At 42.7% G+C, this 17,358-nt stretch overlaps 1 non-coding gene across 1 annotated transcript; it reads left to right on the forward strand.

The window, feature by feature from the left end:
• Window positions 1-10,985: 10,985 nt before the first annotated feature.
• On the forward strand, window positions 10,986-11,057 carry trnae-cuc. The gene has a single exon. It is a non-coding gene; the product is annotated as a tRNA-Glu (tRNA).
• Window positions 11,058-17,358: the final 6,301 nt, after the last annotated feature.

Raw genomic sequence — 17,358 nt, forward strand, 5'->3', positions numbered from 1 at the left:
CCCCACCCTCCGTCCCCTCCCCCCCACCCCCGTCCCTCCCCCCACCCCCATCCCCTCCCCCCACCTCCGCCCCCGTCCCCTCCCCCCCACACCCCCCGTCCCCTCCCCCCCCCCCCCCCCGTCCCCCCACCCCCTCCCCCCACCCCCGTCCCCCCCACCCCGTCCCCCCACCCCGTCCCCTCCCCCCCCCCTCCCCCCACCCCCATCCCCTCCCCCCACCCTCCGCCCCCGTCCCCTCCCCCCACACCCCCCGTCCCTCCCCCCCTCCCCCCACCCCCGTCCCTCCCCCCCACCCTCCGCCCCTCCCCCCCACACCCCCGTCCCCTCCCCCCCACCCCATCCCTCCCCCCACCCTCCGCCCCCGTCCCCTCCCCCCCACACCCCCGTCCCCTCCCCCCACCCCCTCCCCCCCCCCGTCCCCTCCCCCCACCCTCCGCCCCCTCCCCCCACACCCCCGTCCCCTCCCCCCCACCCCCGTCCCTCCCCCCCACCGCTCGGCGGCACCGGGTCGCGGCAACTAAACCGAGGAGAAAGATTTCGGGTCAAACACGGGCCTCTGAAGCTGGTCCGAGTCTCGGTGAGCAGCGGCCGCCGCGGACGGCCCTCCCGCGCTTCTCGGTTCCCCTCCGTCGCCGTTGGTAACCCCCGTCGACCACTTCAACCGTCAGAGTCCGAGAGCGCGGGCGCTGAGGGCGGGGCCGCGGGGGGGGGGGGGTCAATCACGTGACCACCCACAGCGCGGCCCGTGCCCCCCGCCCCTCCGCCCGCCGCCCCCCGCCCTGGCTCGTGCGTGCGTGCGCGCGCGTGCGTGCGTATGCGCGCGCGCCCCCGCCCGCCCGCCCGCCGCGCGGCTCCGCTCCGCTCCGGGGCTGCTTTCGCCGGTGGAGGACGCGGCGCGCGGCCGATGGACTGACGAGCGCGTGATGTGCGGGAGACACACAGAGAGATGCACTGACAGTCAGACAGACAGTCAGTCAGACAGACAGACAAGAGCTGCTCCAGTGCAGCCCGGACAGCGCTCACACACACACACACACCACACACATCCCCCTCCGTCTGTCTCCATCGCACAAGACAGGCGAGTGGAAGATGAAGCCGCTTGTGGGGGGCAGTGTGAGCTCCCGCACAGGGAGTGCATCAACCCCTTGAACCCCCAGCAAAGCACATGGCTCGGGAGGTGAGTGAGTGAGTGAGTGGTGAGTGAGTCAGTGAGTGAGTGAGTGGAAGTCATTCAGGTACTGGGGGTTCAGAGGCAGTGGCACTGGGTGTCAGGGTGTGAGGGCTGAGCTGCTCCAGTGTGTGCAGGCGCCGGGGGTCGGATGGGCTCGGGGGTGGGGGTGGGGGGTGTGGGGGGTGTGTTTGGGTCGTGTTCACGTTTGATTTTTTTTTCTTCGAAATAACTCGAAAAGATTTTTTTTAAAACCTATACCTATATATATAATACTCAAAAGATTTTTTTTAGAAAAATGCTCAAACGGTTTTTTTTTAGAAAAATGCTCAAAAGATTTTTTTTAGACACATATGTACTCAAAAGATTTACTCAAAAGATTTTTTTTTAGAAATAATACTCAAAAGATTTTTTTTTAGAAATATGTATACTCAAAAGATTTTTTTTTAGAAATATACTCAAAAGATTTTTTTTTAGAAATATACTCAAAATGATTTTTTTTAGACATATACTCAAAAGATTTTTTTTTAGAAAATATACTCAAAAGATACTGAACCTTTTTCCTTTTCGATCCATATATTGTGTTGCTGAAGTAAGTACGTTACATAGTATACTTGGGATCTGAAGCCCTTCCGAGCCGATGCCCAACATGAAGGGCGTTATATGAATGCAAATTGTTGTCATTAAAACTGTGGATATTTTGGACAGATGAGGGTGGAAACGTCTCCTCGTGTATAGACTTTGCAGGACAGGGAGGGTGTTTGATTTATTAGCCTTGCTTCAGAACAGTTTGATCTGGTACAGATTATAGTTCAGGCTTGTTACTTCAGGTTGGATAATAATAATAATGATAATAATAATCCTTGCATTTGATATAGCGCTTTTCACGTCGGGAGGACGTCCCAAAGCGCTTCACAGAACACACTGTAAAGTGAATTGACTGTATATTTGTGGGCGAACGCAGCAGCCAATTGCGCACAGCAATGTCCCACAAACAGTCGTAGATTGAAAATGACCAATGTATTATTGTTTTTTTTGGAGGGATTATTATCAGGCGTGTGGAGTAAGGAAACTTGCCCAAGGTTTCGCTCTGCCTGGAATTGAACCCAGGTCTCTCGCTTGCAAAGCGAGTGCTCTAACCACTGAGCTACAGGACTCCACAATAGGAGTTATGCATGTGTTATCTGGCAGTGTGTACTGCAATGTATAAACAAAAATATCACTCAAGGAGATCTAGACTGATTATGAACATGTATGATTACAGATGTGTTTAAAGTGGGTAAGTGACAGAGTTGTCGGTATAACTGGAAGAACATTTGGGTCTGATAATTGACCATAACTGAAAGAATCAAGTCAGTGCAAATGTTCTCCACAAGATCAATCCATTACTGGGGAGAATCTAAGGGCATTTGGTTATCAGTTGAATCATGTCGTTCTAATCCTACTGTGTTTAATTCTCAGAAGGAAAATAATGCGCGAGAGTGATGATGATTCTAGTATTTAGAGTGTTTTTAACAATTTAATTTGCTTGTATTTAGTAAATAAGATTAAAATAGGACATGTTGTAATAACTGACCCATTTAGACTGGGTTTTTGAAGCTTGGACTGTGAGGCAGAAATACATAATACCGCAGAGATTAAACAGAACAGCTTTATAGTTAAATAAATAATCCTTGGATTCTACATAATAATAATCCTTGCATTTGATCATTGTGGAGTTCTGCAGCTCAGTGGTTAAAGCACTCGCTTCGCAAGTGAGAGACCTGGGTTCAATTACCGGTAGGGCGAAATATTGGGCAAGTTTCCTTACTCCACATGCCTCTGTTTACCTAGCAGTAAGTAGGAACTCGGTTGTTAGTCGATTGGTGGATCGCTTTTCCGGGGCTAATAATTCCTTAAAATAATAAATTGATCACTTCAATCCACGACTGTTTGTGGGACACTGCTGTGTGCAATTGGCTTCTGCGTTTCTCCCACAATACAGTCGATCCACTTTACAGTATATTCTCTGAAGCACTTTGAGATGTCTTGCAGACTTGATGAGGTGCTATATTAAATGTCAGGAGTATTATTTCTATTATTGTCTGGTTAGAATTGAGATTGTAAAGAAGATTTAAGATGATGCAATGTTACCTGATCTATGGTGCTGGATACTCCAAAATTCTGTGAACCATGAGGTTGCCTGAACTATTGGAACATACACATACAAGGCAATATTATTGTAAGCTCCAACTCCCAGTTGAGTGCAGACCAGCCTAAAGTAGACGCCTAGTGCTCCTGGTTTCTGTGCTGACCAGCTGGTTTCCTTTGCTTAAAAAATGTCCAACTTCCTGTTGTCCAGATCACACTGATCTAACTTTCTGCTATTCCACAGGAAGTGTCACTAATGGCATTTAGTAGCCCACTATGTGCCAGAAATGCCACTAACTTTGTATTTTGTGGAGTGCAGCAAATGACATCATTGACGACCTCATGACCAGGAGTCGGCCATATTTTCGCAATTGTTAAAACGCAGCGTCTGAGATAGCAGACTGAGACAACCACATTATGACATAGTTCCCTGTGTCATGAGTGGAGAATAACTAGTCATACAGCAACAACTTGCACTTATGTAGTGCCCTCCACGCAGGTTAGCGTCTCAGGGCGCTTAACAGTGGCGGAGCCTGACTCCAAGCTGGGGGGGCGCGGGGGTTGGGTGGTGGGGGGAGAAGGCCGTAAGCAGGGTCGAAGAGGAAGGTTTTCAGGCAGGATTGGAAAAAGGGGAGAGGAATTGAGGGAGAGTGTTCCAGCTTTTTTGGGGGGAGGGGTAGTGGCTGAAAGCATACATGAATAATATGAGTTGTAAAGTTGGATGGATTTTCTGGAGTTCTGCTCATTTGACTTGGGGGCTGAGAGTCGCTTTGCTGAATCTTACCCTATATATAGGGGAATCATTACTAGGGCATGTTAAACCATAGCTAGAGTCAAATTTGGAGGTATTTTTAAAGATTGATTTTCTTTAAAGGTCTGTTTATGTTCTTGCTGACACATTGCACCATCTGTTTGTGTATGACTGGCCCACAGAAATTACTTATTGTGCCTTTGAGGACTGAGTAGCTAACATAGTATCTGAAAGAATGGTGGTGTGTGATTTCTTCTTTGGTCATTGAATGCTTCCATCTCATAGGGAAGCGAACAATTGCTCATCTCTTGGTAGCACATTTGGGTGTAAGCACCACCAACTCTATTTTCATATAATTGTATTAGTAAAACTGGATTTTAATTGTAAGGAACTGCCATGCTTGGATTTGCTAGATTTTCTGTAGCTGTGCTACATTTTCAGGTGGTTTGATATGCAAATAAAAGATGACCATATAAAGGAGGTGTGTGCAAGAGTGACATTATGTGATTGAAATTCCTTTCTGGTGTCTGCTTACTGTAAAAACTGTTGTAATAAAATACTACAACAATAAGTTGCATTTATATAATACGTTTCACATAGAATAACATCTTGAATGCTTTGTGATGGAGGGGTGGATGCCGAGCAAGGAGAAGGGGTGAGGGGAAGGAGGTGACCATAGGCACTGTCAGAGAGGTAGTTTTAAGGAAGGACTTGAAGTTGGATAGAGGGTCAAAGGATGGAATTCCAGAGGTTAGCTGCATACAATTTTAAAAAGTCCAGCAACTAATGGTGAGGCGGATAGGGCAGGGACGTGCGGCAGATTTATGAATCAGAGGGGGCAAGGAGTGTAATAGGTTGAGATTGGAGAGAGGGAGGTCTAAGGCATTTAAGTACTGGAATACACACATTATTGTCGCTGTTTTTGATCATAGTGGTAGTTGCAATCCCGCTTACGTTGCTTACTTTTTTCCAATTAGATATGCTTTTGTCATGCATCTTCTAAGCCTAAGAGTGCAGCTCACCTGTTCCCAGGGTTCTGTCCACTCTATCCCAGGGTGGTCTGAAAATGCCAACCACGAGTTTTCAAAGAACTGCCTTGGAACGATTGTTTCTGTTTTTTACTTTCTCACTCCCTAATTCCAGAGAGTAAGATTAAGTAGGAGAGAACAAGGAAAAGTAGGAGGTTCTGAGCACAACCCCCTGTTCAATGTGTCATTGTGCTCTAATACAGGTCGAATCTATGACTTGTAAAGCCATGTGGCCATTTTGTATCTGATTATTAAGCCTGGCAACCTCTCATACACCCCAGAAATGTACGTTTTGTAAAGCTGTTTCAGTTTCTTGATTTTTTTCCCCTTTAGTCTAACATAAGAACATAAGAATTAGGAGCAGGAGTAGGCCATTCGGCCCCTCGAGCCTGCCCCGCCATTCGATAAGATCATGGCTGATCTTCTGACCTAACTCTAATTACCTGCCCTATCCCCATATCCCCTAATCCCTCTATTTTTAAAAATCTATCAGTCTCAGCCTTGAAAATGTTCAAGGACTGAGCATCTACAGCCTTCTGGGGTAGTGAATTCCATAAATTCACTGCCCTCTGAGTGAAGAAATGTTTCCTCAACTCTGTTCTAAAAGGCTGACCCTTAATTTTAAGACTGTGACCCCTGGTTATAGATTCTCCTACCAGGGGAAACAGACCCTCAGTGTCTACTTTATCCAGCCCTTTAAGAATCTTATATGTTTCAATAAGATCTCCCCTAATTCTTCTGTACTCTAGAGAATATAGCCCTAGTTTATTCAGCCTATCCTCATAGGTCAGTCCCCTCATCCCAGGAACTAACCGAGTGAATCTACGCTGCACCCCCTCTAGGGCAAGTATGTCCTTTTTTAAATAAGGAGACCAAAACTGCACACAATACTCTAGGTGCGGTCTCACCAAGGCCCTATACAGTTGCAGCAAGACTTCCCTACTCTTGTACTCTAAACCTTTTGCAATGAACGCTAACATGCCGTTCGCCTTCTTAGTTGCTTGCTGCACCTGCAAACTAACTTTTTGAGACTGGTGTACAAGGACACCCAAATCCCTCTGAACACTAACACTATCTAATCTCTCCCCCTCTAGAAAATAATCTGTTTTTCTATTTTTGCTACCTAGGTGAATAACTTCACACTTCCCCACATTAAATTCCATCTGCCACCTACTCGCCCACTCCCCGAGCCTATCTATATCCCGTTGCAATCTTTTTGCATCATCCTCAGAGCTTACTCTCCCACCTAGTTTAGTGTCATCCGCAAATTTAGATACGTTACATTCAATGTCCTCGTCTAAATTGTAAATAGCTGAGGCCCAAGCACTGATCCTTGTGGCACTCCACTAGTCACATCCTGCCAATTCGAGAATGACCCGTTTATCCCTACTCTCTGTTTTCTACCCGTTAGCCACTCTTCAATCCATGCTAATATGTTCCCATTAATCCCATGGGCCTTAACCTTGTGCAATAGCCTTTTGTGTGGCACTTTGTCAAATGCCTTTTTAAAATCTAAATATACTACATCTACTGGTTCCCCCCTATCTAACCTGCTAGATACATCTTCAAAAAACTCTAAAAGATTAGTTAAGCATGACTTCCCTTTTGTAAAGCCATGTTGACTCTGCCTAATCTTGTTATGGTCTTCCGGGAATCCCATAACGACATTAAGGATCAAGAATTTTCCCTTCCACTGATGTCCGACTAACTGGTCTATAGTTCCCCATCTTTTCTCTCCCACTCTTCTTAAATAGTGGTGTTATGTTTGCAATCTTCCAATCAATGGGAACCGTTCCAGAATCCAGAGAATTTTGGAAGATCATAGACAAGCCATCCACTATCTCAGTAGCCACCTCTTTTAAAACACTAGGATGTAGGCCATCAGGTCCAGGAGACTTATCAGTTTTAAGACCTGATAATTTACTTAAAACCATTTATTTACTAATATTAATTCCTCCAAGTTGCTCACTAACATTTTCTTCTTGGTTCCCCTCTATTCTTGGTAGGTTTTCAGTGTCTTCTAAGGTGAAGACAGTAGCAAAGTACTTGTTTAATGACTCTGCCATGTCTTTGTCCCCTACTATAATTCCCCCCATCTCTGCCTCTAACGGATTCACATTTACCTTTGACAGCCTCTTCCTCTTTATATATTTGTAAAAACTCTTTCAGTCTGTCTTTACGTTCCTCGTTAGTTTGCCCTCATATTCCATTCCCTCTTAATCACTTTTTTGGTTCTCCTTTGTTGATCCCTCTCCCAATCCTCGGGTTTACTTTATACTTTGTCTACTTTGTGTTTTTTGAAAAGCTTGAGAGCTTTTTTTGAGAGCTAATGCTATAAATGAAGTCTGCTTTTTTCAAGGTTCATTGTTTTCTAAGAAAGTTCCTAAGATTTTTCTCCTTCATCACTGTTCAGAAGATTATCTTCATTAAAATTCAGAGGGGAAGATATGGGTTGTGCATATCCAGAGTTGGGTAACTTGTTCTAAAAAAAATTCTACTAGAAAGAATGAGAAAGCCTCCCAAGGCTAAATGTGCAGCCTTCACTCAACAACAACAACAACAACAAGATTCCATTTATAGAGCGCCTTTCACGTCGGGAGGACGTCCCAAGGCGCTATGCAGTTGGGTCAGGACCCGAGCAGGGGGGAAATGGTCAGGGTGAGGGGAGGGAAGGGAGGGAGCGAGCAGGGGGGAAATGGTCAGGGTGAGGGGAGGGAAGGGAGGGAGCGAGCAGGGGGGAAATGGTCAGGGTGAGGGGAGGGAAGGGAGGGAGTGAGGAAGGGGTAGAGAGTCGAGAGGGGAGCTGAAGGCACGGTCAAAGAGAAAGGTCTTGAGACCGGCCTTGAAGGAGGAAAGGGAGGAGGCGGCGAAGGCACTGGGGGATAGAGTTCCAGAGCCTCGGGGCTTGTTTCGGTACATTGTTTCGGTGAATTGTGGTTATGAATTTATCCCCAAATATATTGTGTATTGTGATCATACCAACAGATCTATGTGTGAGGTGGGAAACTATTATATTACTACTTATATTTATATTACTATTACTATTTATATTTATATAGTGCCTTTCAAGTCTGGAGGACATCTCAAAGCGCTTATTCAGTTGTTCAGACTTGTGAATTATTTTAATTTGTGAGTCTGATTTACATTATCTTTGCTTTTTAGGGTGGGAAGTAAGCAGCGTCTCTTTGGATCAGAACTGCTTGATGATGTGCTTGGCAGAGGAGTGCCAGGATTCAGTCATCCTTCTGGGTGGTCTTGGGAGTTTTTGTACCCTGAGCCGGGCAGGCCTGCAGTACCCCAGGGTATGGTTGATGACAGATCAGCCAGCCTGGCTCATTGGCAGAATTGGGAGGGGTAGACTAGGTACTGGGGGCAGGGATTCTTTCTGCTTGGCTTCTATCAACCCTACAAGCCTAAGTCCTAATGAGTAGAGTCGTCCTAGCTGGATAAGCAGTGGGAAAACTTACCAGACAGTGATTTCAATAAGTTATGTGGTTTGAGGTAGTTAGATTCCCAATTTCCCGCTGCATCCTCTGGTGTCCCCAATAATAATAATAAGATAAGCTCTGGTGTCTCATCACCTGTGGGTAATACTCTCTGGATTTAGGTAAGCTATGTGCATCCTTCTAGGGGGAGAGTGTGCATTTAATTCCAGACACATGCGGTATACATGCGTGGATTATCAGTTTAGTTTGCATACTCCTAAGCATGGTGATGGGTTTCTGCATGCGTCAGTCACCCAGCTGACCAAACAAAAGTTTGAAAATATTAGTAGAAATCTTTGGATATATAAATAGAAAATCTTTCAATGTGTGAACAGATGTCTCAATAAAAGTAGTTGATGCTGCAATGGTCAACTTCTTCCAAAAAAAAGTGGGACTGTATTAGTGTCTGCTTGAGGGCAGTTTTGGAGGATATAAGGAATAGATGCAGACTAAAATGAACAAATACTCCACAGAATACATTATTTCTTCCCTGTTATAATGCAATACATTATGTGAATTTTCTTATAACTGGTTGCACTGCGAGTCCGATTGCACTGTGAGTCCTGTTCACTGTGCATGGGTGTAACCAGCCGCTTGCTTCATGCTGGTTGAGCGCTAAAATGACCGACTTCCATTTGGCGAGGTTGACGTTGTGTTCTGCTTTGCAACCAGTCAAACCCTCTACCCTGACCTCGCTCTCCACCCCATTCAGCTCCCACCTCAGCTAGGGTGCCAAGTCCAGTGCCTTGGGAATCGTCCTGATATGAAAGGACTACATAAATGTAAATTTGTATTGCATTATGCATTGGTTGGAATATTATGGATCCCAAACAATACATTATAACTGGGCAGCATGTATGCCCAGGATTGCCTCCTTTTGTTTCCTTTGCTTTTTCCTCCTTCAAGGTTTCTTTCTATACATTTTACCAAGGAAAGTTTCCTTACTTCACGCACCTCTGTTTACCTAACAGTAAATAGGAACCTGCTTGTTCGTCAATTGGCAAGTTGCTGTCCGGTGGTAATAATCCTTCAAAAATAAAAAATAATAATAATTTGGTCACCCAATCCACGACTCTTTGTGGGACACTGCTGTGCGCAATTGGCTGCCGCGCTTTGCCCACAAATATACAATTAATTCACTTTACTGAAGCTCTTTGTTCACCTGTGAAGCTCTTTGAGACGTGAAAAGTTACGACAAATTCAAATTAAATTAGATGTGTTGCTGAGTCTTAAAAAGCAAAATGTATTGATTTGATCCTAGCCTTTGTCAGTTCACTGCTGCTACCCCCATCTTGGCAACTGATTTTACATGTGTGGACCCATCACGTTGTAGCTAAATGTTCTACTTTGCCTGCAGCCTAGCAGACTCTACATTATATAGTGACTTATCAATAAATAATTTTTGCATTTGATATAAAGCCAGTGGGATGTCTCAAAGCACTTTACATTATAAAGTGTAGTAACAACCAATTTGTATCAGTGGTCATGTTTTCAGCTACTACACGCCAAAATGTTGGAACTCCTTCAATCCTCTGACTTGCCCCCTCACCCCCATTTTCTAAGGACATCTGAAGACCTTCCTCTTTGACTGTGCTTACAGTCCACCTCCTCCCTCCCGCTGGCTTCGACTTAGGCTCCTCCACTGTTAATCGCTCTGAGACGCTACCCAGGTGAAGGGCACTATATATATAAATGCAAGTTGTTGTGACTGTATTTAGTAGGTGAATATTGTAACCATTTTGAGAAGTAAACATTCACTGACTAAAGCATAATCTGCATTTTATACGTTAGTCTCACTGTGAGAGGCATGCTGCTTTCAAAATATTACTTAATGTGTTTACCAAATAAATATAACTTAATATGTCAGAGTATTAAAAGTGAAAATTTGTGTGGAAAAGTTTAATATTTCTTAATACGTTCAGCTAAATTAAACGCCTAATTAATATAAGATAGCACTACATGAGAATAAAGATTCTCAAGATTATAAAGCAACATTGACAAAGCCAGTTTAATGGTAGAAATTGGGTTTTCTTTTGTTCTAAAGTATCAGCACTATTTTTGCTATTGAGGTCAATGAAGACTACATTCTGAGTCAGTGCCTTCTACCTGGAAAAGTAATTAACCCTTCCTCACAACCAATCATATTTTTCTCTGATGCACTTGCTCAATATTGCCTTTGGTCCGACTTTTTCTTGATCCACCCCCTTCCCGGTGGAAGAACCCAGCACACTCCGGGCTTTACAGTTCTGCTACACTGTGTATATATGCTCATTTTAATATCTGTTTCTGGAATACACTCCGCTATTCTCTCGCTCCTCATCTGAGCCTTGACCTATATAAGTTTTGTATAGTGGTGCTTCATCTTTAATAGGGTTGCTCAGTAGAATATCGCAGTGCTAATCCTGACTGTTTTCTCTTTTTGGAGTCCTGTAGCTTAGTGGTTAGAGCACTTGCCTCTCAAGCAAGAGACCTGGGTTCGATTCCCAGCAGGGCAAAACGTTGGCCAAGTTTCCTTACTCAACACGCCTCTGTTTACCTAGCAGTAAGTAGGAACCTGGTTGTTAGTTGATTGGCGGATTGCTTTTCTAGGGGTAATAATTCCTTCAAAAAATAATAAATTGGTCACTTAATCCACGACTATGTGCAATTGGCTGCCACATGTCACCCACAAAATATACAGTCAATTCCCTTTACAGTATATTCTGTGAAGCGCTTGGAGACGTCTTGAAGAAGTGATAAGGCGCTATATCAAATAATAATCCTTGCATTTGATATAGCGCTTTTCACGTCGGGAGGACGTCCCAAAGCGCTTCACAGAACACACTGTAAAGTGAATTGACTGTATATTTGTGGGCGAACGCGGCAGCCAATTGCGCACAGCAATGTCCCACAAACAGTCGTAGATTGAAAATGACCAATTTATTATTGTTTTTGGTTTTGGAGGGATTATTATTAGGCTCTGTGTGGAGTAAGGAAACTTGCCCAAGGTTTCGCCCTCTGCCTGGAATTGAACTCAGGTCTCTCGCTTGCAAAGCGAGTGCTCTAACCACTGAGCTACAGGACTCCACAAATGGAAGAATTATTATTTTTTATATAATTTTTTTCTCTAATTTTCTCCCTACTGACATGTGTCCCTTTGTACCTGGTTTGCCCTGTTCTTGCTGGGCTGGGGCTCCATGGGCACTGATTGTCCTTCAATGTTGCTCTCAAATGGCTTTTGTTCATGCATGAACTTTGGCAGTGAGTGTTGGCAGGCCACTCAACAAGAGAGGATCTCAGCAGAGCTTGATCTCTCCCACCGAGCTGCCACACAGACATTTGGACCTTTTTTGTCTGTTTAGGTGGTGTTAATACAGAGGATGTTGTTTACGTCGCATTAGAAATTATCTGCTGGATCCCCAATTATTCTGATTTGGCCAACTAAGTTCTCTTAAATGCTACCCGTGTGAAGGGTGCTATATAAGTTTTACGTTGTTGCTGATATATTCGTACCATTACCTCTAATGGTGTAAAGTAGCAGGTAAAGTTATAGATAGATTCTAAACCTAGTTTAAAATGAGCAATTTTTCTGCAGTCAAAATATAGCAGGAAATATAACTTCTTCATAATAGTTTTAATTGTCACAATAGTTGTAAGTGAAGCTTTGTCATTCTCTCTTAGAGCCCAGAGAACTGGAACAGCACTGAAACCAGTCGGACTCGCTGTTTAACATGAATTGTGGCTGTGGCTTTCTGTAACATTCTAACATGAACTGGGAAGCAAATATATTGTCTAATTGCCAGAGTCAAATACCTCCATTGCTGTGTGCGAAGCGAGGCACAAATATTGGCTGACATCAGGTCGCCACTGAAGTCATTCCCAAGTGTTGAACTATATGCAAGAAAAGCTGCAAATGTCACTTTCTATTTGAAATAACAGTTAGTTGCACTTATTGTACATGCACTCAATACCCGGAAGTAATGTTCAAGGTGCATCCTATGTGTAGTGCACATCCACACAATGCAAAGGAAGTGATGCGATGGTGACCTGATGTCTTGGATGCCAGACAGTTTTTGGCAGTAGACCTGTACACGAGCAGCACTGTATCAACTGGTGCTACAGTAGGATTCCTCTGTAACTTGCTGTGCATCAATCTATTTCCACACACTAACCGCACACTTATCATGCAGTGCCTCCACCTCAGTGGTTCTACTGCAAGGTCATCAATGCAACATTGCTGCCTCTGAAAGAATGGTGACCCATCTCAAGAGGTAGTTGGCTAAGAGTCTGCTTTGACCACTGTTTATTTATGTTTGTTGGTGTCCTAAGGTTTCAGTGCAGAGAATTATATAGTATATTGAAAGAGGTCTGCAGCATTCATATAATAATAATGTGGCATAAATCTCCAGGGATGTAAGTGACTGGCACACGGTATTTTGTTCATATATATTTTATTTTTCAATATGTATGAACAGTTTTAAAAATATATTTATTTCATGGCTGTTTGTGGAATGTTGCAGTGTACAAATTGGTTGCCCCTCTCCCCTACAAGTGCACAGTTACTACAGTTTACAGTAAATCGTGTGAAGAGCTTTGAGACATTGGCAATACAATCAGGCGCTATATCAAACACTCTTATCGATTATCTTATTAGAAATGGAAAATGTAAGCATAATAATCAAACAGTCATCTTAACCGTCGTAAATTTCAAAACCTCTCTGGAGGAAGAGTGCAGGAGACTGCACAAATTATATTACTGAAAGTTTCCCGATGAACTTCACGATTAAAGCAGACTCTGAGACATAATCCATAGGTGCAGAAGATTTAACACTTTTAAGGTATAGCTGAACTACCACCAGATCACAAATATGATAAATCAAATTTATTTGAATACATTTTAAAGGAAATGAAACCCTGCTTTCTAATTCATTTTACATCGGAACTAAGGTTCCCTTAGCGTGTGCTTTAGTGCTGGAACTCAAACTAAATTATGGCATTGAACCTAACTAACACTGTTGCAGTAGATTCTTGCATGTCTGCCATAGTTACATTGATGATATTTTGATTGCCTGGAATTAGGCAGAAACAAATAGATTTCAGTAAAATATATCATTATACTGGTTTAGTTATTCATGCCTCTTTGGATCCTGTAGTTAAATAGGTTGCTGATGTTCTAAAGATTTTTGACTGTTTAATTTCAATCAAGTTACATAGGACAATTCAAAATCCCTGACCCCTGCGGAATAAATTTAAAGCTGGTGCAATTTTCTTACAATCATCATCATAGGAGACAGATTGAAGGTTGAATGTGATAAGGGCGTAACATCAGACAGAAGCTGACGAATGCAGAGTGAAACTATCAGCAAGAAAGGGAATGCTGCAGTGTTGGATTATGAATGAAAAATGAAACATTTGGGAAAGAACTGAACCCTGTGGGACTAGTTAATGTTGAGAGTCAAGCATCAACCTAAGCACAAAAGTGATTGGAGAGTAATCTAGACAGCAGAAACTAGAAACACCCAGTCGTACAATAAAGCAGTGCAATATTTTGAAAGGGGCACCACGAGAAAGTGGACAATGTTTTTCTGATTACTTTCAAATGTAACACAAATCACCCTGAAATGCATCATTGTTTCATTACTGTGAGTTATGGTAACAAAAATAACACATCTATAACTTTGACAACACTCCTTCAACACTGATGGAAGTGTTAACTTCAACTGTGAGCTCAAAATCACCATATGGGGCTTTGGATGAGATGTTAAACTACCAAGTCTGTCACAGACACCCCTTTCCCCCCCGGGATAGTTATTAGTTGATCATTAGCCACCTAGCAAAATAATAGTAATAATAATCCTTACATTTGATATAACCCTTTCAAATTGGGAGGACATCCCAAATCACTTCATAGGATATTCTGTGAAGTACAGTAACTGTATGTTTGTGGGTGAATGTAGCAGCCAATTGGACATTTCTTCCTATGACATTCAACTGGCCTTTAAAACACAACCTGAGTGTTATTTAGATGCTACTTGATTTCTCTGTTTTCTCTCCTCTTGACTTTTGGTGACTTTCTACACTGAGACTTTAACCATCACCTGGTTCTCAATTTAAAACAAAAGGTTTTTCTAACATTTAAAATGTGTTTTAAGTATACTTGCCAAGCTAAGGAAAGTCACAAATAATTATTTTAAAATAACTCATCTGGAGCTCCAACACTGAATGAATATTTGTTGAATATTTTCCAGGAATTCAGATAACCATTCCAGATGAACGGAGAGTTGTTCCTTGAGGAATTATATCATGGGGCTGGAGAAACCAAGTCACTGCAACAGCTTGTTTTTGGAACCATAGCACTTTGTAGATAGTCCTTTAAAAGCAGCAAATAATGATCAGACACCAGGTTGGTATACTGTCAAGCTGTAGAATTAGGTATGTTGCGGACCTTTTTGACCTTGCTTTCGGTCATCTTTCACCTCTCCACCCCCTTCGGGTTCCACCCCAAACTCAAGACACCCAACCAGAGGTGCTCTTTGAGACATTCTCCTGACGACAGTCGCTACAGAAATGTATATTGTATAAATGGAAGCTAATGTCCTGGCTGTAACAATAATCAGCACTGTTTAAGATTAACATACATATCTTTGTACCTTGATGTCAAACTGAAAAGCACGATTCCTTAAACGCCCTCTCTTTCCTTCCCCTCCCCCCCTCAAAATACCCTTGAATGCCTTAACTGAGGATGCATCAACCAGGTCGAGCATGTGAAGCCTTCTTGATTATTCACTATAATCTACGAATAATTCAATGGTCTTTATTGTAAGAATAGGAGAGAGTTCCTGAACCCATTGATACATTCTTTCAATTTTTGATTTAAATTGCTTTGAACAGTGTTTGCCTGTTATAAACCATTTTCCTGGAAGTGTATTAAAGTTTCTGCATTAAACTTGCTGTATCATTCAGTGTAGTCTAATTAGCATTCTGGCAGTAGAGCAAAAACTGTTAACTTGGTCTGCTTCTATTTTGCAATTTGTTGTTTAAAATTGGAATGCCCTATTGAAATTGAATGAGATCCACCTACGAAAGAGTCCTAACTGCTGATTATAATACAGAAACCCAGTTAAGCCAGCTTTCATTTTGTGTTGTCTGTATTGTTGTGCAACATTTTCATGAGGCATTAACATTTGAAAAGATTTTCAGTTGCTGGAAATGGTGCTGTTTATATTATAGCCTGTGATTTCCAATAAAACTGAGGTGGTCTTGAGTCATGAGAATTACGACAACAACTTGATTTATATAGTGCCCTACACGTGGGGTAGCGTCTCACATCCCGAGTTAAGGACAATTTTTGACACACACAGCCACAATAATAATTTACATTAATATAGCTCCTTGCATGTCAGGAGGCTGTCTCAAACCACTTTGTACAGCTGGCAGGGAGTCTGAGCTGAGAGGGGTGGGGCCAACTAACAAGGGCAGTAAGGGGATAAAGATGACCAAAAGCGCTACCAAAAAGCTAGCTCTTTATAACCGATAGTTAATGGTAAAGGGATAGGGTACAGTGCTACTTACCCTAAGTTCTGTAATGCAACCTCCTCATTAATAAAAAAAAGTGTATGAGTGAACTGGCCCCCTTAATTGTGCAGTTACTATCAATGGAACAGCTCAACGAGCACTATTTTTTCTGTTGTACTGTGTGTGTGTGTATCTCACATTGTTAATGTAAGGACACTTGAAAAATCATTTAATTACTAAATGATATGCAGATTGAGGGATGTGAATTTAGCTATGACTTAACTTTAAGATTTTACTGCCTCTGGCATGAAACTTCACACAAAATGTGTGAGCAGTTGAATATGGTGTGCAGAATTTGTGGATCCTGTTCATCAGAAGTTGGTAATCACCAGATTTCATGTTCCACTTGAGGTCTGATTGCCAGTGCCAATAGGATTTTGATGGGACCATTTTATATGTTTTTCCTTACACACTTTTGTGCAGTTCTGGAGAAGTGTTACATTGTCAGAGATGCTATCATTCGGATGCGACCACAAAACGTGAAGTTTGTAATTGCAATCAGTTCTGCCAGTAACTGGAAATGCATCCCCATGACTTTTGCTGTGGAACACTGTTCTGGAAGGAAATCATTGTCAGAGCTGAGTTCTTGTGGTTTGGCAGGATACCAGTTGTAACTTAGGAGTATTTCAGTTTGAAGTTTGTTGTCTGTGAAATGCATATATAAGCTGGCCTTGAACATTGCATATGTGAATTGCCAGAACAGGTGATTGTTTTTTCCACACACACAGTCGTCAAGATAGGAAATGCCCTGCCTGGAATCCTGCCAAACCACAAGAACGGTAGTTGGAGCGAAATCCATATTGGCCTTCAAGAGGGAACTGGACAGATACCCAAAAAATAGTCCACGACGAGTATGTGGAAAGGGCAGCTAAGTGAGACAGAAAGGGTTGATTTTGAGGGAGCTGGCAGAGACGCAATAAACTGAAACTGAGTGGTCGCCTTCTGTGCTGTAAATGTCTATGATTCTATCATGTAACTGGTTTGTTGGGATTAGTTTATATTCATAGAAATCAGTAAGTTACAAACTAGCTCTATCTAAATAGTAGTCTTTTTATGTTTAATGTTTACTTTCAACAGTGCATGCCTGTTGTAAACTGTTTTCTTGGTACTATATTTAAAAAATCTTGGTAAGATGCAATTCATCTTTGTGTTGTATTTTAATTCTGATGCATGGCAGAGCTAATTACAGACTTTTGCTCCAAAATTGCAAATCGCTATCAACAAGCAGATGAGTTGTACCCA

Source organism: Callorhinchus milii, unplaced genomic scaffold (assembly GCF_018977255.1).
Source record: "Callorhinchus milii isolate IMCB2004 unplaced genomic scaffold, IMCB_Cmil_1.0 Scaffold3, whole genome shotgun sequence".
NCBI classification, from domain to species: Eukaryota; Metazoa; Chordata; class Chondrichthyes; order Chimaeriformes; family Callorhinchidae; genus Callorhinchus; species Callorhinchus milii.